A 22876-nucleotide genomic window follows, 5' to 3' on the forward strand; every position below is an offset into this window, starting at 1 on the left:
GATCTTAATTTGCTTAAAATGAGTATTTGCTCCACTTCTGTCATGCACTGATTGCTATTGATAAGCTGAATGTAGTGTAAATTGAATTTGCTGATGTTTTGCTACAGTGTTGCTGGGATGTGGTGGTGAGTTAATGTGTTGGTGGTCCTCTGCTAAGTAAGGTAACATTAAGTAGAAATCAGAAAAATATCTGCATTAGTGAAAACCAACGTGATTGAAATTGATATATGGCTTATCCTCTACTTCTGGTGAAAAGGAATAGAGTCTCAGGATTATAATTTTTTTAAGACTGTTGTTGCTATATTAAGCCATGTTTTTTAACATTTTTAAACTTTTTTTGCTGTAAAAGCTAAAGATATCTCACTCTTGAAAACTTGATGAAAATGATCATCTTGATCATCCGGATTCTGTTTTGAAGACTAATTTGCAGTAGGAGCGGTCAAAACTGGGATGATGAACCTGAGTTTCCCTTCACAGGGAAAGTCAAGATAGGGCTGGATTTTTCAAACTTTGAAAGTGGACAGATAACCTGCAGTGGCCTCTTTCAGTCCTGCGTCTTATACATTCCTACTTTCCTAAGTCTAGGGATGACTTCACAAACATTTCAAAAAACAGGTCTCTACTGGGCATTAGATGAAATATGTACTGCAGCATGTGCTATATCTGCTATAATGTAATTTTATTAAAAGGTTAAACATTTTTGGCAGAAACAATCAATTGCACAGTAATGTCACTGCATCCTGATCAAGTTATTGTGTCTATTTTTGTTTTGAAACCTGACTGAGTATTAAAAGAATTTTACTAAGTGGGTGATGTCCCTTTTTGCCATCTGAATATATATATATATATATATATATTTAAATATACACACATACATAGAGAGTGAACCCCAGGTGAAGGCCAAAGCTGAACAGATAAGATGAACTAAGTGAAGAAGCAGTAGTAAGGTAATGTCAAACATAGGTTTTAAAACCCTGCAGACTTTAGTGGAAGACTGAAGGAGGTAAGGAGCTCCAGAACTTTGAGGTCATGTAAGTCATGAGCTGGAGTAGAAGACATTGCAATGATTTCAATATACCAAGGATTCAGGGAGGAGGAAACACATGTAGGGTCACATATTTGGAGCTTAAGAAGGACAAGAGAAGAAAGTTCAGAGGAACAATGGCCATAGTAGCATTGATTTTGAATTAGAACAGTTTGGAGGCTAAAGATGACAGAATGATCACTTAACAGATAATAGTCATTTTCTTGAATCCTATTCAGAAATGTGAGAGGTGTTAGAATAACCAATCCAGATGTGGAAACAGTATTCAAGTCATTCAGACTTGGGTTTCATAGGCAGTTAATAATTGTTGAGGGGAAAAAGTAGTTTTCATTTACTAACTCTGTCACAGCTAGAAATCAATACTGTTGTTTCCACAATTATACAATTATAAAGTGTTCCATGAATCATACAAAAGATAACTTTGCACAATGATTTATCGAACCAAACATATCTTTGGGGAAAAAAATCCACATTATTTGTTGTGACATTCTTCCTTCTTTGATTGCAAAGAAACAAGTTTCACACAACACAGAAGTGACAATCTCAAAATTAAAATGAAACGAAAGATGAATGGGGTAACCGATGATTGAACAAGTGTTTATATTTCTGGTAACTTTCAAACTACTGCCGCTATTATCGCCTGCGCACTGCACTACTGTCACGCCTATTTCTTCTCACTTAGATCACAATAAAAACGTAACAGGATATCACATAGTTTATAATGCGAATTCTACCAGTTTTCATACAAAAATAATGTAACTCAGCCGCTGCTCTGTGAATGAAAACCAGATTGTTTTTAAACCCCAGCCTCTCTGGGTACGTAATGGAAAAATCTCAGTCACTTTCAGATCAACTTGAACCTCTCCCGCAGACTACTTTTTTACTTAACAGCCTCTGTTGTTTTCCGTGCTTAACAAATGTGAAAGGATGAACATGAGACAAATAGGTTAATCGATCAAATCGTACGCAGTAAATACATACCATTGGAGGCAAAGCGAAAAATAACGCAGATAGGGATTAAATTAGGAGAATGTATATTATCCAGTAAAAAGTTTTTTAAAAAGTCAATTTATAAAGGAGTGTATTATACTCAAGTTCAACTTTCGTGTTTAACGTTTTATGAGACATTTTAAGATAACGGATCCTGAGCTGAACCCTGTTGGTAAACTCTTTTTTTCTTTTGGTAAGTGAAAATATGACTCTCTGGGTCGGGTGCTCCTTGCCGGGAGTGCCCCCCTGCCCGGGAGAGTGCCCCCCTGCCTGGGAGAGCGCCCCTTCCCGGGAGAGCGCCCACTGCCCGGGACTGTGCCCCTCTGCCCGGGAGAGCGCCCCCCTGCCTGGGAGTGTGCCCCCCTGCCCGGGAGTGTGCCCCCTGCCCAGGAGAGCACCCCCCCGCCTGGGAGAGCGCCCCCCCCGCCTGGGAGAGCGCCCCCCCCGCCTGGGAGAGCGCCCCCCCGCCCGGGAGAGCGCCCCCCTGCCCGGGAGTGTGCCCCTGCCTGGGAGTGCCCCCCTGCCCGGGAGAGTGCCCCCCTGCCCGGGAGAGTGCCCCCTGCCCGGGAGAGTGCCCCCTGCCCGGGAGAGTGCCGCACTCACACCCCCTGCCCGGGAGAGTGCCCCCTTGCCCAGGAGAGTGCCGCACTCACACCCCCTGCCCGGGAGAGTGCCCACTTGCCCGGGAGAGTGCCGCACTCACACCCCCTGCCCGGGAGAGTGCCCCCCGTCCGGGAGAGAGCCGCACTCAAACCCCCTGCCCGGGAGAGTGCCCCCCTGTCCGGGAGAGTGCCGCGCTCACACCCCCTGCCCGGGAGAGTGCCGCACTCACACCCCCTGCCCGGGAGAGTGCCCCCCTGTCCGGGAGAGAGCCGCACTCACACCCCCTGCCCGGGAGAGTGCCCCCTGCCCGGGAGAGTGCCGCGCTCACACCCCCTGCCCGGGAGAGTGCCGCGCTCACACCCCCTGCCCGGGAGAGTGCCGCGCTCACACCCCCTGCCCGGGAGAGTGCCCCCTGCCCGGGAGAGTGCCACACTCACACCCCCTGCCCGGGAGAGTGCCCCCTGCCCGGGAGAGTGCCCCCCTGTCCGGGAGAGTGCCACACTCACACCCCCTGCCCGGGAGAGTGCCCCCCTGTCCGGGAGAGTGCCACACTCACACCCCCTGCCCGGGAGAGTGCCCCCCTGTCCGGGAGAGAGCCCCACTCACACCCTCTGCCCGGGAGAGTGCCCCCCTGCCCGGGAGAGAGCCCCACTCACACCCTCTGCCCGGGAGAGTGCCCCCCTGCCCGGGAGAGAGCCCCACTCACACCCCCTGCCCGGGAGAGAGCCCCACTCACACCCCCTGCCCGGGAGAGAGCCCCACTCACACCCCCTGCCCGGGAGAGAGCCCCACTCACACCCTCTGCACTCATTAATTCTCTGATAACTTTTTCACGTTGCTGTTCCTCCCGGTGAAGTGAGCACCTGACAGCGATTCCCACCAATCGGCGCTCCGCTGGCGCATCACGTGTCGCGGTTATGGAGCATCCCATAATCATTATTTGCAAACTGTAATTAAACCTTCGGAATCATTAAAGTAAATGACACCTCATTCCATTCCCCCTTTTATTTTAACCACATCAACGTTCATTAATATCCCCAGTTGTTTGGCTGCAATGTCACTCTCGTGTTTTTTTTAAAATAACACATTATAGATATTTATATATTTATATATATATATATTCGGTGTGAAATGGGTGGTTAGTTGAAGCGCCATTGTGGGTGAGAGTGTTTTTAAATGGGTTTTTTTTGGTGCATTTTTCAGTCAGTCAGTGCTGAGGAGCTGTGGTGACAGCAGCACTCAGTCACTCACCCTCCCACCCACCCACACTAACGCAGGGAACCAGCCGGCACCGTCTTAACACACACTGAACAGGTAGGAGCAAGAACATTATTCTTTCTGTAGGTACCTCATTTTGAACGTGTTAATATTATTTTGTGGAAGCACCGCTGCTCGTTTTTTCCCCCTCCCCTTGCAGCCTTATTTTATGTGTTGTCTGACCTTGAGGTGGTGGTGATGTACTACAGCAGCTTCTAATGCAACGCTGTTCCATTTCAACATGTACAGATTTGAGTTAGCTGGGAAGAGTGAGTGTGTCCAGTTTGCAGCAATGAAACCATGCTAATGAACTGCACTGTACTATAAATCATTTTTATTCTAAACCTTTCTGTTATTTTAATATTGAACGTTACAGCTGATTGTCCACTCTACATCGATGGTGGGGAACGTTTGTATGCAATTATGTTTTTTAATATTCATTTTGCTACTTGTTAATTTTGATACAATATTAGCTGCCTATAAGTTATTTCAGTCGCTAGTTCAGTGCTCGGCCACATAATGTAGATGCTGTTTTATCAAAGATAAATATATTTTGAATTTACTGAATGTCTGAATATATATGTACTTTGTAGTAAACCTTACAATTTATCTAGATAATTAAAGTTTTGATTGTCTCTGAAGGTGCTGATACAATATAATGTCATATATAAACACGGCATTCTATTAGTACCAATCTGTTATAGAACTTGCAAGTAATCTGTAGTCCATACAGGTGAAAATATATAAATTGTAATACTCATTTACATGCTGTTTTTTCACATAAGCTCTGCATTGTTATATGCGGCATTTTGCATCTGTTAAATTTATATGCAGCCAGTGTTTAATTAGCGATTGGTAACATAGTCCATAAAAAAAGTCATTTTTCTTTTTCATATGAGTGGATTATTTTACAATAGAGTGGAAGACAGTGAAAATATGTAGTATGCAGAGTTTATCTGAAAGACTGCATATAAAGAGTTACATAATTTTGTATATTTTCATCCGTATAGAGCCTGCTGTATATTTTACAACATCAGATTGTAGTACGGTACCTTAGGAGAGACATTTAAATGTTGCAGAAAACTTACTTAGTTTTGTGTAGTTTCAACCTCATTGGGTAAATGATGGAGGTATATGAGAGTTAAATAAGTAACCAGCATTTTATATTATCTCTATCAACTTGCTACAAGAGGTAATAATTAACTGTCCTTATTTTCTGTTTCTCCCTCCTTTCATCTCCTTTTCCTGAAACGGCTTTGCTAATTTGGTTTGTTTAGTCATATTATTTTGTTCAAGTGTCTGTAATCTAGTTGTGTGTAGTTCCTGCATTTACATTCTGGACTAGTGATCTGGAATCATTTTTGTCATAATAGGTACTGACTGAATGTTGTCTATTCAGCTATTGTGTTATTCTTCAGACCTTGCTTGTGTGTCTCTCAGAACATTCACAACATGAGCCCTAGCTCAGTTGGAAAATTATAGCTACTTAAATATGTGTTCAACGTTTCTTAGTGATAGACACAGCCACTCAATTGTAGTTGTATTTGGCAAACAGTAATCCTTTGAAATAACTGTACAGCTTCATTTTTACAGCAATTATTTTATAGATGTTATTAAAACAATGTATCTGCCTGATATTCTGTGAAGAAAGGAAGTAAGCGATCACTAGGTTAAGTATTTCAAATATCATTGAACTATTACCCCGATTAAAATAATTGCATGTATGAATGTTGAGATGGGTTTTTCTTTTGCTTTGATATGAATTTCTGAGTCTTTACTAGGTTAAATTGTGTGGCTTATTCAGATATGTGTTCAGTGGGGAGTACTCAAATGGAAAGACCTGCACTCTGTGTGATAGACAACACTGGGAGCATGTTATATTATGACAAAAGATGTACAACACAATTTAGTCTTCTGTCGCGATATGCCTGTGGTAAAAGCAAAATATTTTAAAATTTTTATGCTGTGATCCATTTGTTCCCTACAAAAATGTTATTTTTTGCATATAACTGAAGATATACTGGAATTTAACACACCATTTCCATTTGTGAATGATGCAAAAATAGGTCTTGCAGTGCAAATAACCTTTTGTAATATTTGTATTTCTAAAGGAAAAGCAATATTGACAAAAGCATAATGACATCTTGACATGAATAAGGAGACTGGATTTCAACATCCGACAGTCTGCTGGATCACATATCTATCAATCTAGAATGCAGGGAAATGCATATTTTGCAGATTGATCATTTTTAAAATAAGAATACCATGAAAGGGTCTTGCTCTCTATTTTATGAGATGCCGTACAGGTCATTGTTATAATGTGGATTTCTACAATTACTCCAATGATATCGATTTCACACTTGGGCCACTTGAGGCTTAATTTTTGCAGGCTTGCTGTCAAATGGTAACATAATTATTTAAAGAAATCCAAGTGACATTTGGATTAGACTGGACTGAAGTCTAGTTTCCTCCAGTTGGCACTGGTGTGACCTCAGGTGACTCAGACTCAATTTCAAAATAATAATAATACAAACAGAAGTAGACTTCTTTTACATTTAATTTTGTATTTATTAAATATGTACACTTTAAAACTCAATAATACGGCTCTGACTATCAGATATCTCAGACTTCTTTATACTGATAGTGATTTTTTTTTTGTTAATTTTGGAGAGGTATCTGCCAAACTTAAACATATTATAAAATGAAAGAAATGCAATGGACAACATAGAATGCAGCATTCACCATAACTTGTATTAAATTAATTTAATGTTGGAGATCATATGAGCCAACTGACTCTCAATTCATATTCAGAGCTTGAGCACAGAAGTTGAGGAAGACACAGAGTGAACCTGTAACAGAGTGAAGCGCCAACAGGGTGAGGACATTGGTTGCAGAAGGGGAAGGAGGTGCTAAGTGATTTAAATCAAAGAACTTTAGACTAAGATTCCGCTGAGCGGAGCATAAAGGGAGCTGCACGAGGAATCACAGCGAGGCAAGGAGGAGTGCCGAGGGTAAGTCAGTAAGTATTTAGTTCATTGGTTAGTGTTTTTAGTTTTTAGTGGTTATTGGGGATAGAAGGAGCGGCAGCAGAGGCCCAAGAGCAGAAGGAGCGGGACCAGTGACCGAGAGCAGAACGGGACCAGTGACCGAGAGCAGAACGGGACCAGTGACCGAGAGCAGAGCGGGGATATAAAGCTGAGACCACTTCTAACACAGGCAGAAGTTTGAAAGAGTGACCACAGAGGACAGCAGGTTGGTGACTGGTTGGTGAGTAATACATTTTTTTGCTCTCTAAGCTAGGGGAGTGGTTTAAACAAGGAACCTATAACTTGCTAATACTTTATTAAATTAATAACTTAAACTAGATCAATTAGTTTAAAAAATAAACCATGTGAATTCATTATATAAAAACTTTAAGTAAATAAATAAAACCAGGTTAGATAGAGATGGCAGTGCAGGTGGTGTGTCATAACTGCAGCATGTGGAAGTTTGTGGAGAGCAGCGTGATCCCAGGCAATCACATCTGCAGTAAATGTCTGCAACTCAAGGAACTTCGGCTCAGAGTTGTTGAGCTGGAGTCCGAGATGCAGACATTAAGATTCATCAGGGAGGGAGAGAGTTACCTGGACACTTTGAGCCAGGGGGCAGTCACACCCCTTAGGTTAGGTAGTGGTCAGGGACAGGAGGATGTGACTGCGAATCAGGCAGGTAAAGGGTCCCCAGATTCAGTGATGGAGGAGCCTCAGCCTTTGCCCTTGTCCAACAGGTACGGGGTACTTGCTACCTGTATGGATGAGAACAAAGATTGCAGGGAGGATGGGCAAATTGACCACGGCACTGTGGTACAGGAGGCCATTCAGGTGGGGGGAGTGAATAGGAATGTGATAGTGTTAGGGGATAGTATAGTCAGGGGGTTAGACACTGTTCTCTGCAGCCATGACCTGGAGCCCTGAAGGCTGTGGGATCTGCCTGGTGCCAGGGTTAAAGACAGATCCTTGTGGCTGGAAAAAAACTTGAAGCCTGAGGGGGAGGATCCAGTTGTTGTGGTCCACGTAGGTACCAACGAAATAGGTAGAACTAGGAATGAGGTTCTGCTGAGGGAGTTTGAGGAGCTAGGGTCCAAATTAAAAAGTAGAACCTCAAAGGTAATAATCTCTGGATTACTACCTGAGCCATGCACAAATTGGCAGAGGGACAAACAGATTTGATGATTAAGTGTGTGGCTGAAAGAGTGGTGTGGGAAGCAGGTGTTTCAAATAATGGGCCACTGACACCAGTACTGGGAAAGAGGGAGCTGTTTCTTTGAGATGGGCTGTTCTGAAACGGGCTGGGACCATTGTCTGGTGAATCGAATAACTAGAGAGGTAGATAGGGCTTTAAACTAATAAGAATGGGGGAGAGTTCAGGTATGGGTAAATTTATAAGTCTAAAGAGAAAAGTTAAGGCTGTAGGGCAGAGTAGCGATTTGGGTAAAAACAAGCAGAGTGTGTCAGGAAGGGACAGAGAGTTTAACAAAGGTGATAGGGCATTAATGACGAAGGTCACATCAGGGAAAAATAGTAAAAAGTTAAAATTAAGTGCTATATCTAAATGCACAAAGCATTCGTAACAAGATAGATGCATTAATGGCACAAATAGAGATAAATGGATTTGATCTAGTAGCCATTACTGAGACGTGGTTGCAGGTTGACCGAGGTTGGGAATTAAATATTCCCGGGTACTTCACTTTTAGAAAAGACCGGCAAAATGGAAAAGGGGTGGGGGGGTAGCCCTGATAATAAAGGATGAGATGAAGGCAGTAGTGAGAAAGGATCTTAGCTCAGAAAATCAAGATGTAGGATCAGTATGGGTGGAGTTGAGAAATAACAAGGGGCAGAAAACACTGGTGGGAATAGTTTATAGGCCCCCTACCAGTAGTTAGTGTTGGACAGAGTGTAAATCAGAAAATTAGAGGAGCATGTAACAAGGATAATGCAATAATTGTGAATGACTTCAATCTTCATATAGATTGGGCAAACCAAATTGGCAAAAGTAATTTGGAGGATGAGTTCATGGAATGCATTCAAGACAGTTTTCTAGAACAATATGTTGAGGAACCAATTAGGGAACAGGCTATTTTAGATCTAGTATTGTGTAATGAGACAGGGTTAATTAGTAATCTTATGGCTAAGGATCCTCTGGGGCAGAGTGATCATAATATGATAGAATTTCATATTGAGTTTGAGAGTGATGTAGTTAAGTCCAAAACTAGGGTCCTAAATTTAAACAAAGCCAATTACATAGGTATGAGGGCGAATTGGCTAAGGTAGATTGGGAAATTAGATTAAATGATATGACGGTAAATAAGCAATGGCGAACATTTAAAGAAAAAATTCCTAATTCTCAATGAGTATACATTCTCTTGAGGAATAAAAACTCTATGGGAAAAATAATCCAACCGTGGCTAACTAGAGAAGTTAAGGACAGTATTAGATTAAAAGAAGATGCTTACAATTTTGCCAAAAAGAGTAGTAAGCCTGAGGGTTTTAGAAATCAGCAAGAAATTGATATTGAATGAGAGTTAACTAGCAAGAAATATAAAAACAGATTGTAAGAGCATCTACAAATAGGTAAAAAGGAAGAGATTAGCAAAAGTAAATGTGCATCCCTTAGAGATAGAGACAGAGACAGAAGAAATTATAATAGGGAATAAGGAAATGGCAGAGACGTTAAACAAATATTTTGTATCTGTCTTCACAGTAGAAGACGCAAAAAACATAGTGGGAATCAAGGGTCTAATGAAAGTGAGGAACTTAAGTGATTAAGAGTAGTAAAGAAAAAGTACTGGAGAAATTAATGGGACTAAAAGCCTACAAACCCCCTGGACCTGATGGCCTACATCTGAGGGTTTTAAAAGAGGTGGCGGCAGAGATAGCGGATGCATTGGTTCTGATCTTCCAGAATTCCCTAGATTCTAGAATGGTCCCCGTGGAAGGTAGCAAATGTAAACCCGCTATTCAAGAAAGAAGGGAGAGAGAAAACAGGGAACTATAGGCCAGTTAGCCTGACATCAGTGGTAGGGAAAGTGTTAGAATCTATTATTAAGAACGTAGTAACAGGGCACTTAGAAAATCATAATATGATTAGGCAGAGTCAACAAGGTTTTATGACAGGGAAGTCGAGTTTGACCAATCAATTAGAGTTTGTTGAGGGTGTAACTAGCAATTTCTTGGTCATTTAAGGGGGAACCAGTGAATGTAGTATATTTGGATTTTCAAAAGGCATTCGATAAGGTGCCACACAAGAGGTTGTTACACAAGATTAGGGCTCATGGGATTAGGGGTATTATTAGCGTGGATTGAGGATTGGTGATTGGTTTACGGACAGAAAGCAGAGAAAGGAATAAACGAGTCAATTTCGGAAATGTGAAATTATCCACTTTTTAGTAGGAAGAATAGAAAAGAAGAATATTTTTTAAAAGGCGAAAGACTAAGACATGTTGGTAGTCAGAGGGATTTGGGTGTCCTTGTACTTGAATCACAGAAAGTTAACATGCAGGTACAGCAAGCAATCAGGAAGGCAAATGGTATGTTAGCCTTTATTGCAAGGGGGTTGGAGTATAAGAGTAAGGAGGTCTTGTGCAATTATATAGGGCTCTGGTGGGATCACACCTGGAGTACTGTGTACTGTTTTGGTCTCCTTATCTAAGGAGGGATATACATGCCTTGAGGGGGGGTGCAACAAAGGTTCACTACATTGATTTCTGGGACGAGAGGGTTGTCCTATGAGGAGTGATTGAATAGAATGGGCCTATATTCTCTGGAGTTTAGAAGAATGAGAGGTGATCTCATTGAAATGTATAAAATTCTCAGAGCTTGACAGGTTAGATGCTGAGAGGCTGTTTCCCCTGGCTGGAGAGTCTAGAACTAGGGGTCGTAGCCTCAAGATAAGGGGTCAGCTATTTAGGACCGAGATGAGGAAAAAATTTTCAATCAGAGGGTTGTGAATCTTTGGAATTCTCTACCCCAGAGAGTTGTGGATGCTCAGTTGTTGAGTATATTCAAGACTGAGATTGCTGGATATTTGGACACTACGAGAATCAAATGATAGGGCGGCAAAGTGGAGTTGAGGTGGACGATCAACCATGATCTTATTGAATGGCGGAGCAGGCTCGAGGAGCTGTATAGCCTACTCCTGCTCCTATTTCTTATGTTCTTGTATCTTTTTTGGGTTGCGTCCCAAAATGTGGCAGCTTTGCATGATTAAATCAATTCTATAACCTTTATAGAAAAGGTCAGACGAGAAGTAAATCTTCCCAAATATTCCAACTTCTTGTTGCAAAAATTGACATTTAGCAAAAAATGACTGACTGTGAGACCGCTGGGACCTAAATTGTCTATGGGATTATCATCAGAAGTTTTGAGTAATACTGCTGAGGCCAACTTAATGCATGTTTTCTTCACTGCCAGGAAAATGTATTGCCTTAACGTGGAAGATTCTCTCATTAAGCTATTATGGCATATTATACAGTAAGGAACCAGTTCTATACCACACATACAAATGGCTTGGAGAGATGAAGCACCTGTTCCTTAAATTTTACTGCCAATCTCTACCTGTATTCAGCAGAAAACTAGTAGAGTCGATTCTTCACTAGAAAACGGCACAAGACTAAACATTTTCTGCTCAGAATAATTGTAGTCAATTGTGGCTATTATCTTTTTGTTGTTCTCAAATGTATTTTTCCTCGATGTGATGAAGCATTTTAACAAATATTTTATTGGCAATTGGATGCTATGATGGGGAGTGACTATGTTTTTCTGGATGAATGCACAAATGGCCTTCCTCATCTGCATTTATCAATGCAACATATCCATCCTCCTGAATGAATGTTGTTTTCTGAAGGGTTCAAGCTTGTGAAACATCACTCCTTTTTGGTCAAAAATTTGTCTCAGTAAACCTCAAACAGAGTTTTATTAAAACGTTGGAACCTGTCAAAGTCTCTCTTGCTTGTAAAATCCAATTTCTGTAATCCTCTGTGTTTCTAGAAAAATTCCTAACAGTAAGTTCTATTGTTTTTCTTACATATAAATTGCCAATATTTCACTCAATATAAAATCTGAAAATGGAATATTCCAGTAATTAAAATGATAAATGACTGAGAAAGAATTTAGTTGGATAGTCCTTGCTGCCAATCTTTACTCCAAACAGCTTTGTTTTCCAAACCCAATCGCCAAACTTATTTTGAGCATTTAAGAAGTACAGTTCAGCTCCCCTAATGCCTCTGTAAATAAGGCTGCAGTTATATTACCATTTCACATCAATGCAAATCATTTTGATATGCACAGGAGGACAAAAGTGACAGCATAACTTTTGAATCGGGTCCCAATTTGACTCTGCAATGCGCTAAAGTCATGCAAGTTCCCTCTGGGAGGTCATCTCACACCATTTCGGCTTTGCACCGGGGGGAGTGTAACTTCATTGTGGTGTGACACCCGGTTTAAAAATGCTCAAGCATCTGGGCACTTTGAAAACGTACTGCAGAAAACTTTTAATATTATGAGCAATCAGATGAGATGCTGTCACTAGCTCTCCTAACATAAAACAATAACCACCAGTGGAGTGAAGCTCTGTGCATGCACAAAGCTGTCTCTTGTTTCACAACCAGGTGGAGGCCCCAATATAAGTTAGGACTTGGGTGCATTTTGCACTCTGCAGCTGCTAGTTTGATCGAGTATAAGCCTACATGCACCACCTGGTGTAGCACTAAGCCATGCAGACCAGGACTAGTTTTGATCTCTATCATATGCTGAGTTAGTTGATTCCAGATGGGCAGCAGTAAGGGTAATGGAACTGACTTTGATTTTTCAGGTTTAGGAAATGGAAAAATCGGCTAAGATTTTTAAACCAGATAGTCACTTTCCACCAGAACAACAATGTGTGGATGCTGCATGAGGGTCAGGTTTAAGGTTGTGCAGTATCCATCCTACAGTTGGAAATTTTATCAACACTAACTCTCAAGGCTTACCAATAAAACAATGGACATTTGGCCAAGGTACTAGAGGTTTGCTGTTGATGTGGAAACTCTACCCCGACATGAGTCACTGCCTTCAGGTTGACTGTAGGTGAGAAAACCAAACCAACAGATATGGTTTTAAGTCCAGATAGATGATTTCAAGGCACTTTCTCTTTGTTGGCAATATAGCATTAGAATTGAAATGAGTTTGGACAGACTCAATGCTGTTACAAGTTGGCAGTCAACTCCACTGTAAAGTTCCTTGTCTTTGACACAAAACTCCATGGACTTTCATCATCCCTTGTTGAGAAACTTTAAAGATACAATGGCTGGAAATGGAAATTTTACATTGGCCATGCAGAAGTGGCATTATGAGGCTGGGGCTGAGGTTCAATGAAGGAACACCATTTTTTTACATCAAACTCACCTATCCCTGAATGTGATTGATATTTCAGAACATAAAGTGGATAAAATATTTAATTCCTACTGCTGTTAGGGTTCCCTTATGCTGATAAATAAAAAAGCATTGCCAATACAGAACCTTTTCGATTTCACCAGAAAGGAACAGTATGGTAGATTATTAAAGTACCACACCACAAGTGGCTGTGGGAACCTTGCTTTGGGAAATCCTGGAGAGAGTAAATTACGCATATTCATGAACTTAATTCTCAAACATTTGAAAATAATAGAACCCTTCCCCCTCAGAAGTCTGCTCACACAGACAGAAAATATTTGACATTGAGTTTGGTCATATAGTCTCGATAGCTGGTCAGCTTGGTGACCGGTTTCATAGCATTTTTAAAAGAAAATAATGTTATTGATATCAGTTGAATTTTATATTGCTGCTTGCCAAATAATCATCGGGTACTTAACTCTTATTCAGAAAAGAACAAATGTACCAAAAGCACTTGAGAATGAATAATTCTGTGTTATTTTAAACTTTATAAGACAATTCTTCACATTAATCTAATGAACAGAAGGTACACAGAGATTGTCTTGAGTGGCATATTGAACAGCACACTTTACCATAAATTGTGTGAGTAAATTTCTACCATCTTTCAGACCACAGCATGGACACACACCATCAAATAGTGGCTCCACTAATTGGAGGTGCAGAGCTTCAATAGAAGCAATTGCCACTATGCAACTCTGGATATACAAGTATCTGTTCTCATCTGGCTTCCTAGTAATGTCTTCCAGCAGCTGTTGTTCCGTGTCTCAGAATTTTCTCATCATTCATATGACAGACTTCAGCCTTCAGCAAGGTAGAAAGACCTACATAGGGCAGCTTGCATTGTGCCAGCCACCTTGATGTCCAACTCCAATGCCACAGACTAAGCTGATTCAATGCCATCTGCTTAATCTGCATCCTCGTGAGGGGCTTTGGCAAAGAGACTGGCCAACATGAGGCTGGCTTCTGTCCAGAATACTGTAGGCTAAAGCCTCCCTACCCTGCAGATGCTTTCCCTTTTTGCCGTATACTCACCTCATCGCATGATTCTGGATCTTGCACATGGGCCAGAGTATGCCTTTCTGTTCCTTGCTGGGGAGTTCTGAACCCATGCAAGAGCATCTCTAAGCCACAAATTTAATCTTCATTGGGGCTTTGAGGAAAGATAAAGTCACCTTCACTTCTCTCAACAAAGTCCCGAATGACAGTGTGCAAGTTGAAGTCGGCATCCATCAAGTCCATCTCTTACGATACCATCCAACATATCATTAATGAAGACATTGAATAGGAATGGTGGTGATAAACAACTAAGCTTCACTCCTCCTTAGCGGGGGGATTAGTGAGTCTCTGATCTGCTCTTACGTGGATATTGGCCCTGGAGTGTGTATACCGGATAAAATTCAAAGTTTAGCCACGTACTCTTATGCTTCTAGATTCTTCACAAGGGCTGCATAAGGCACTAAAACAAAAGCATTTTGAAAATTGATCAAAGCATTGTAAGTGGATTTCTCCTGAGCATTACAACTCTCTGTGGTGAAGGAACAACCTGTCCAATGCATTGCTCGCAAGATCAAATTCCAGCCTGTTCCTTTCTGATTGCCTCACAGGCATCCGGTATATCTGATATGAATCCTGTGACAACTCAAAGAACCACCTTAAGGGCCACTAATATCATAGGTGTCAGCTATGACTCAGTGGGTAGCACTTTTGTATCTGAGTCAGTAGGTTGTGGGTTCAAGTTCCGGGGTTCTGTCTTTCTGATGAGGCAATTAACCGAGGCCCTATCTGCCCCCTCAGGTGGACGTAATAGGCCCCAGGGCACTATTTGTAGAATATTTATCCCTCAACCAACACCGTAAAACAGATTATCTGGTCATTATCACATTGCTGTTTGTGGGCACTTGCTGTGTGCAAATTGGCTGCTGCGTTTCCTGCATTACAACAGTGACTACACTTCAAAAGTACATCATTGGCTTTCAAGCTCTTTGGGACATCCTGAGCTCGTGGAAGACGTTATATAAATGCAAGTCTTTTTACTTCTAATGTTCCTCTGTATTTTTCAGATCACTAGAATGTCACTTCTTATTAGAAAGCGCAACTGCACTCTGAGATACAAAGGGCATACATGCCTCAAACAGAATCTTTCTGTAACCTCAGATGATTTAATGGTTGCTGGCACTGTTCCCCAAAACCATTGCCATTTCACCCACTCCCTTTTGGTATAGTAGTTTTTGGAAATTTGGCATGAATATCATCCACACTTGCTGTTCTGCCATTAGTTAGACAGTACAGTGCAGAGACCACTTCCTCCCATTTATTTCTGCAGCACACTGTCATCAGTTTTTCCAATCTCAATGCAAATGGTTCCTTGCTGTCATTTGTTGGGTCAGATGCCAACTCAGTATAGTCGTCTTTGCAGACTTAGAGGATGCCCTCACTGGCCTTTTGGTTTTATGAGTCATTGGCATTACCCCAGAGGAACCATTTGATGCTTTATCTAAGCTGACCAATTATGGAATATTGAGTGAATGTTGAGAGATGCAGCTCCAAATGATTTATTTCTTTCTCTTCCCTTCCCCTCCTCCTCATCTTTCAGCAGTACTGAGCTTGGTGACCTGTCTAGGAACATAGGAACAGGAGTAGGCCATTCAGCCCCTCGTGCCTGCTCCGCCAGTTGATAAGATCATGGTTGATCTGTGATCTTGCTCCATTTACCCACCTTTGGCCCATATCTCTTAATACCTTTGGTTGCTAAAAAGCTATCTATCTCTGATTTAAATTTAGCAATTGAGCTAGTATCAATTGCCATTTGTGGAAGAGAGTTCCAAACTTCTACCACCCTTTGTGTGTAGAAATATTTTCTAATCTTGCTCCTGAAAGGGCTGGCTCTAATTTTTAGACTATGCCCCCTACTCCTAGAATCCCCAACCAGTGGAAATAGTTTCTCTCTATCCACCCTATCCGTTCCCCTTAATATCTTTTAAACTTCGATCTGATCACCCCTTAACCTTCAAAACTCCAGAGAATACAACCCCAATTTGTGTAATCTCTCCTCGTAACTGAAATGAGTAATTCACTGTCTGGGGGAAGCCCTGTAATGTTCCCTGTTTTTAATAACAGAAATGTAATGTTTAACTTGACAATGTGTTATTAGGAATTTCATGTGGGATTTGCTGAAGTCAACTTCTGACAGCTTTGACAAAATTAGTAGATTGACATAATCACTTGTGAGCCTTGTGATTAACACAGATAAGTAGTGCTACTGTGATGGTTGGGATAATTAATAATGTGGTTTATCACAATGATTAATCAATGATACCGATTTAATGTGACAACTTTACATGTAGATATGGAGGTTTTAAAATAGTACATACATCATGACTCTTATTTGTTAATAAGAAAACTTTATTATTGCATTATTTCAATAATGATGTAACTTTTGCCACTATGTAATTTTTCTTAACCTACTCCCATTCTCCTTTTATTTACTTCCCATTTGTTCAGGCCTCCTTAGCCTCACATCATTCCCAGTATAAAAATATATGTTAATAAGTGTTCTGCTGCTAAGGTCTACCTGGGCTGTTCTTGAGTTGACTGCTGGGAAGTGTGTGTAAGAATGGCTGGCCAGGTTGGGTGATTTGATTCCTTAAAAAAGGAAGATAATTTTCCCCCCACTTATGGGGAAGTACTTTGTTCTGTTGGGTGTCTTCTGTTGAAGCCAGACACAAACTTGCCATGTGCGGAATCATGAATGTGAGACTATGTCTTACCATCCAGTGCCACAGCCTACACTTCAAAAGTACTTCATTGACTGTAAAGCACTTTGGGATGTCCTGAGGTCATGAAGGATGTAATATAAATGCAAGTTCTTTTTCTCTCTCTCTCTCTCTCTCTCTCTCTCTCTCTCTCTCTCTCTAAATATCTGGAAAACCAAAGTCATAGTTTTTAGCCTCTCCCATAAACTCTACTCCCTTGCTGCTGACTCCTTCTCAGTCCCTGATCATGCACTCCGGCTGAACCAAACCATACAAAAGCTTAGCATCCTGTTCAACCCAGAACTGAACTTTAAAACCCACATCCTATTTATCACCAAGGCCACTTATTTCCACCTCCTGCAATATTGCCTACCTCAATCCTTCTGTTGCTGAAACTGTTATCCATGTTGCGCCTCTAGACTTGATTATTCCAATGCCTCCCATCCTCCACCCTTCAATAACTCTAACTTGTCCGAAACTCTGTGCCTACCCTACACTAAGTCCTACTCACCCATTCCCTCCCCCCTCCAAATCCTCACTGATCTAGATTTGCTCCTTGTCCCACAACATATTAAATTTAAGATCCTTGTCTGTTTTCAAGTACTTCCATTGCTTCGACCTATCTTATATCTGCAACCTTCTCCGGCTTTATATCCATTCCACACTCTTTGGCTTTGACTTTGGCTTTCTGTGCATCTTCCCCCCCCCCCCCCTTACTTCAACAGGGGTTGCAGAACCATGGCCCTACTCTTTGGAACACTCTCCCCAAACTCCTATGCCTCTCCACTTCTCTCTTTTTAAAAAAAACCTTTGCAAAAGTTATCTTTTGCCTAAGCTTTTGATCACAACTCCAATTCCCTCCATGGTTTTGCATCCGTTCTCCTATCTATTTCCATTTCTGAAGTGCCTTTGGACATTTTTACATTAAAGGAACTTTATTATTGTGTGAATGTTCATGGATTTTGCAATTTGCTTATTTCCTCTAGCTTTTTCCTTATATGGTTGCGTACCTCAAAGTCGCCATTAATAAACCTAAGCACATTATAGTCTGTTTTGATTGGTGCCTGGTAGGATATTCTAAAGGACAACTACATTTCAGTCAAAGCTGGATCTAATATGCAGTTCGATGGTCCTTTTTAGTATTCCGAAGCAATTCACTTACTTTTTACATTTTACAGTCTACATTAAACCCTCATAATTTATTACTGTTAGAATAAAGCAAACTGTAAAGTTAATCTTGAGTAGTGAGTAGGACAAGCATAAATACAGAAACCCCAAGCAGCCAAATAGCTGAAGTGCCAGGGTGCAAGAATCCTGTGCAGAGTGCTTCAGCTCAACCCCTAACCTTTGTTGTCAATGAAGATTGCCATCCTCCATTAGGTGAATTTTGCCAGTTCTAGGACATGCTGTTTGAAGGAATGCTGCCTGGTAGCAGAATGTCTGTGTCTCTAAGGGGGGAAAAAAAGTACATTTCCTGTGGGGTGATTTATATGGTTGCATTGACACCAACTGGGTGAAAATGTACATCCAGATTACCCCACTCTTTCTATTAAATGAGGGAACATGACTAATTTAAGGATGTAATGGGAGAGTGAAATGGAAAACAACAGAAAAGAAACACAAACCTACTTAGAGAAAGCTGTAAATGAATTAACTTTAACTTGATCCGGATGTGTTGTCGCTCACCTGCAATGTTTGCATAGTTTTATACTATTGCCTTTCACTGAAAATAAATAATATTAACAGTCAACAATTATAAGTGCAAACATAGAATGAAGTCTTTGTTACAAATACCATATATTTGTATTTGTAGCTTATTTGGATAAAGCTACAATTGGATGAGTAGGATGTTTTAGTTGGTATGTCACACCCACAGTTTGCTTTCATTATCTGTTTTTGATTAGCTGGAGAAGGTAGCAAGCATTGTTTATTCCCCCCTCCCCCCCCCCCCCCCCCCCAACTTTTGCTACATTTATTACTCTACAGGAAGATAGCCAGAACATCACTTTTGGTGTAAAATTCAAATGTCAAAGGGAGGGTACCAAATGATGCCCCCCTTGAAGGGGCAAGTAAACGCCATGCAGTTCCTTTCTCAGTGAGAAGCTGCGGATTGATGGTGTAAGGACTCAAAATAGGGGGTGATTGAGGCAGCTCGTCAGACGAGGCAAGTGAGGCACTGCCTCACTCAGAATCCTGTGTACGCACGCACGGGTACAGTACATGAGAGTCAATGAGTCAAATTTTGCTGTAGTAGGACATCTGATGGCTTTTTTTTATTCATTCATGGATGTGGGCGCTTGAAGAGGTGGTGGTGAACCGCCGCCTAGAATCGCTGCAGTCCGTGTGGTGAAGGTACTCCCACAGTGCTGTTAGGTAGGGAGTTCCAGGATTTTGACCCAGCGACGATGAAGGTTAGTTAGTTAGACTTGCCCTTGCATGTTAAGGTTTTAAAATTTTTTGCTTGACAAGTTTCTGAAAGTGCGAGCTGATAACGTCGCAGCGAGGGAAACAGGGCATCTAGGACCTGAGTGAACAGGGCAAGCAACTGTGTATCTCCTTAACCAATCAGATTGAAGTATTGTGAAATTAACAGCGCAAGGACTGAGAAGGAAGTATAGATTGGAGTGGGTGAATTCAATATCAAATCAGGTACAGAGAGAGAGATAAAGAGAGGGAAAGAAAGATTGGACTGAGAAAGAGAAAAAAGAGACAGAACGGAAAAGTAAAAAAAAATGAAATTTTTAAAAACTTTAATGTTTTAAAACCTGTAATAGTTAATTTTCAGTGCCATGGAGGGTGATTGGCAGTAATTAATACTTATCACATCGTTAAGAGGGTACTTAGACTGGAATGGACAAGACTCAACTTTCTGTGGGAATTTAGTTAATATTTGCTGTGCTATTATAGCATCTTCACGGCATTCAATGCATTTTAATGCTGAGGCAGACAGCGAAATGCTGTATTCGCAAAGCTAACGGCGGGGCAACGCAACTTGGACAGCAACTTTTGGATATTTGAGTTTAACTGTGCATCTGCCCCTCGCCTGAAGTTGCTGTACCATAATGGCGAGCGTCATTAGCCTCACCATTATTTTGACAGCAAAATCTAGGCTAATGTCTCTGTCGGTAGCAGCCAAAATCATTAAATGTGCAATAAAGACTGCTTTATAAATTAAACAGGAGTATAGTCATAACAGTTTAAACATCAGCTTGAGTCTTTAAAAAATTTTAAACAAGAAGATTTGTTCTCCTTTATCCCAAAAACTGACTTATGGTTGGACACGTGGAGCCTGTCTCGTGAACTGAGATGTGAGGGGAAGATAAAGGCAACACAAGCTTCATTTTCTTTCTTTTTCTTCTGTGTTTTCGCTTGGCCAAAGTATGGCCGGCTGCTTCCCTGTTTATGGAAATGTGTAAGGGAACACGGTAGATGAGGCAGGCGTTAATGTGAGGCTGAGAGAGTAACAGTTTGCAAAAGGTTGGTGGTGGGATTGCACAGGAAGGGCCCAATGCCACGGAGACTAGGACTATCCTCTGCACACATGGCTCATGATTCACCTTAGGAATGCACAGTCGGCTGCAGAACTCCAATGCAATCCGATCCATGGGTTAGCTAGAGACTCATCAAGTAGACCATTGTAGTCTTCAAACAATGATTGGGATGCTTGGATGAGTGTCCCATATGATTGTGTTTTGCTGTATGCTCTATAACTTTGCTCTGCAACAGGGACTACACATGAAGCTACGATTTGAGGAAGACCATCAGCATGATGAGGGAAAGGATCTTGATGACATAGAGGATGTCGAGGAAGCAGGAGTGGTGCAACAGTTGCCTGTAGTCAGAACTCTACAACAGCAGCTCACTGAGGAGAACTTCAGCTAGATAATCCACACTCCACTGCAACAACGTATCTTCCAGTCCTTCCACCCTAAAAAAGTATCTGCCCAAAGACCAAAATTGATATTCGTGTCAAGTAACATTGCAGAATCACCAGCTACTACAGGAACACTCCCTGTAAGCAAAGATTTCAAACACTTTTGGTTTTATTGGCTCAGAAAGGCCTACACGCCATTTGTCACCCAGTGTGAGTCCCTCGTGCCTGTCTTAAATGCTCTCTTACCTGCTCTATAGCTTCTACAAAGTGGTTCTCCAATGGCTGCAACGTGGGAGGTTGGTGTGGTTCATTCAAGGACTCAAAAGATGCTTGTGGTTGGTGACCTCCTAGGAGCCGAAGCTTGAGCGGACCCAGCAGCTGAATTTAACAAAAACAGTGTCTGTGAGGGAATTCTTAATCAGCTGGGACCAGGATAGGCAGTCTCACTGAGTTGGAGAACAGAGAGTCGTTGGAAGAGCATGATGTGGTTGACCATGTCAAAGGCTGCAAAAGTCGAGGAGGACAAAGAAGTATAATGCATCACAATCAGAGTTTAGTGTTAAATGTCTGACATCAGGTTCTGTGTTTGCAGTCAAAATCAAATGTGCTGCTTAAATCAACATCTCTCAATATTTTAAAGATCCAGATCACAACCCCTCTCAGTCTGCGGTGAAGCAAGTTCAACTCTGCAAGTCTTTTCTTATGACTTAGAGCCCTAAATCTTATAATAGTTGTTGATCTTCTTCAAGCCTCGCTAGTGCATCAATATCCTTTTGAAAGTAGGGTGTCCAAAATTGTACATAATATTCCAAATGTTAGACACACCAATGGTTTATGTACAGTAAGGATAACTTTTGTTAGCTTTAATGTCTTGACTGGAAATTTTCACTGAAAGATCAATCCTTTGCTACCTTTTGTTTATGGTGCCCTTCTTTATGCAAACTTGATTGCTGTTTCATTTAATATATTAATTACATTGAAATCCATTTACCATTCCTTAGCCCAGCTACTGAATTGGTCCAGATTTCTTGAATACGATTTATCCTCCTTTTATATTTGTCACCTGGCCATGTAGGTTGGTGTTAATATTACTAGAAGTAGACACCTTCAAATAGGTTATTAATAGTGTGTACAGCTGGGACCAGAGTCATTCCAGTTCAGATATTGGAAGCTTTTAGGGCTAGGGACTCTGAACCACTCTGAATTGCTCTTTGAATTAATCTCAGGGCTGATGCAATTTCAAGTTGAGTTGACTTTTTCTTCACTTCAACTTGTAATTTATTTTCCATCAACTCTTAGTATAACTCTTAGCTAATTCTTGATTTGTATATTTTTTTCTGAGTTTCACCCTAATTCTGTAAGGAGTTTCCTTACCATAAAGTACTCTGTTCAGGTGTAGACTCTTGACAAGTTTTGGTGACCGATTACATATACCTAACTAGGTTATTAATGAGGAACTTCAGAGAGGTTTACTAAAAATGAAAAAATGTATAATTCAGTATTCATCCAGTATTTAGTGCTGAGTTTGATTCCTTTGAAAATTCTTGACTCATTATCTTGGATCTTCATGAGTTGCAGCAGATGGATTAAAATCCAATGCAGAAAGTTGAATTCTTCTGAAATAGTCAAAGTTCGACAACACTGAAGACAAGAAAGCTATACAATCTGCAGTGTGTAAAGGAACCATCTTATGCTGTGTAATATTGTCATGGACGACAACATAGTTACATTATTGACTTTTTCTGGGAATCTACGACCTTGTTTTTCTGCACAATCCAGTCTTGGTTGTAAGTCCCCATACAGGTCAATAACTTATAATTTATTTCTAAGATTCTGCTAGAAATCTTGGGTATATGCCAAATGCTGATATGAGTGATGTTCAGTGAGCTGAATAATTATTATTTAATCT

At 41.1% G+C, this 22876-nt stretch overlaps 1 protein-coding gene across 4 annotated transcripts in view; it reads left to right on the forward strand.

Moving 5' to 3' along the window:
- Positions 1-22876, forward strand: part of atp2b2 (ATPase plasma membrane Ca2+ transporting 2) — a 572540-nt gene that overhangs the window by 20598 nt on the left and 529066 nt on the right. The window contains exon 1 of one of the 4 annotated variants that reach the window (XM_067998635.1): positions 3858-3952. The exons of 1 other annotated variant lie outside the window; for it this stretch is intronic. The gene's annotated coding sequence lies outside the window, so the exon portion shown is untranslated. Of the gene's footprint in view, positions 1-3857; positions 3953-22876 lie in introns of those variants that run through there. 2 more of the 4 variants (XM_067998632.1, XM_067998634.1) reach the window with 2 other exon arrangements.

Source organism: Heptranchias perlo, chromosome 17 (assembly GCF_035084215.1).
Source record: "Heptranchias perlo isolate sHepPer1 chromosome 17, sHepPer1.hap1, whole genome shotgun sequence".
In the NCBI taxonomy this organism is placed as follows: domain Eukaryota; kingdom Metazoa; phylum Chordata; class Chondrichthyes; order Hexanchiformes; family Hexanchidae; genus Heptranchias; species Heptranchias perlo.